This window comes from Triticum dicoccoides, chromosome 7B, assembly GCF_002162155.2.
Source record: "Triticum dicoccoides isolate Atlit2015 ecotype Zavitan chromosome 7B, WEW_v2.0, whole genome shotgun sequence".
Classification (NCBI taxonomy): Eukaryota; Viridiplantae; Streptophyta; class Magnoliopsida; order Poales; family Poaceae; genus Triticum; species Triticum dicoccoides.
The window spans coordinates 526,103,775-526,105,540 of record NC_041393.1 but is presented as its reverse complement, the minus strand read 5'-3'; positions in this window follow the sequence as shown (position 1 = coordinate 526,105,540).

Here is a 1,766-nt window from a genome sequence, read left to right as displayed (position 1 = left end):
CAACAGTCTCCGCATCCGGCCTCTTGGGGATGAGTGTGATCAGCGCCTTGTTGAGCTTAGCGAACCCTCTTCCATCGCCCACATACAATTTTAGAATAGCAACCATGATGTCATGCTTAATAATCGACCACACCTTTTGATAGAATACCCCAATGAAGCCATCAGGTCCCGGTGCACGATCCGGGGGTAGGTCCTTGACCACGTTCCAAATTTCTTCCTCCGTGAATATAGCCTCAAGATCCTGAAGGTCCACCTGTTCCATGCCAAGGTAGTCAAGATCCAGGGTGTACTCTCGAGCTTGTTGTTTGCCCAGCAGGGCCCTATATTCCTCAGTAAAGATTTCCTCCTTTCTTGTCTGCTCCGTGATGATTTCATCCCCATGTTTGATATGCGCAATGTAGTTTTTGGTACGCCTTCCATTTGCCACCGCTTGGAACAATCTAGTGTTAGCATCCCCCTCCCCAATCCATCGGATCCTGGAGCGTTGCCTTGAGATGGTTCTTTCCAGGGAGGCGAGCCCCAAGACGGCCAACTTCAAGGAACGACGCAGCCAAATCTCATCACAAGTTAACGGCCTGCCCTCTTGAGCCTGCTCGAGTCGCAGGATCACCCAATTAGCAATTGCTAACTTAAGCTTTATGTTGCCCATCTTCCTCTGTCCCCACGCTTGCAGGGCCACGACCGTGTTACGGAACAAAGCATCCAGACCGTTTGGTTCTTGTCAAATCAGTGGTTGCGGCGAGACCCATTCACCAGTTAATGGTACTCAATGCCCCAGACTGGGTATTTGAGGAGATCGATGCTTGGATGAGATCCTTTTTTTGGGCAGGAAAAGAGAAAGTTAATGGAGGATAGTGCCTTGTCGCTTGGAACACGATTTGCCGCCCAACGTGTTATGGGGGTCTTGGCATCAAAAACCTCAAGCTGCAAGCGCTCGCACTTAGAGTGAGGTGGGAGTGGCTGAGGAGGACTGATCAGGACAGGCCGTGGCAGGGCATTCCGTTCTTGATCGATGCTGATGCGCGAGAGGTGTTCAACAGTTTGGTCCACATTACAGTTGGCATAGGGGAGCGAGTCCTATTTTGGAAAGACAGATGGATCAATGGCGCAGCGGTGGCTGACATTGCACCAGCCATTTTGTCCTTGGTTCCGACTAGAGTGCAGAACATGAGAACAGTGTGCCAAGCATTGACAGATGACCAATGGGAGCAGGACATCATCGGAGATACACCTTTCATGGCCTTGATCCAGCTCATGCATTTGCGTGCGCCCATTGCGGGAGTGCAGAGGTGTTGGGGAACGTTGCAGAAAACAAAAAAAATTCCTACTCGTTTCACCAAGATCATCTAGGAGTTCATCTAGCAACGAGTCATTGGATGCATCTACATACCTTTGTAGATCGCGCACGGAAGCGTTCAAAAGAACGGTGATGATGTAGTCATACTCGACGTGATCCAAATCACCGATGACCAAGCGCCGAACGGACGACACCTCCGCGTTCAACACACGTACGGGACAGGAGATGTCTCCTCCTTCTTGATCCAGCAAGGGGGGAGGAGAGGTTGATGAAGATCCAGCAGCACGACGGCGTGGTGGTGGATGCAGGGCGTCACAGTAGCAGGGCTTCGCCAATACTACGAGGGAGAGACGTAACGGGGAGAGAGGGAGGCGCCAGGGGCTGGTGTGTGTCATCCCTCCTCTCCCCCCACTATATATAGGGGTGCCAAGGGGGGGGCGCCGGCCCTAGTAGATGAGATCTACTAGGG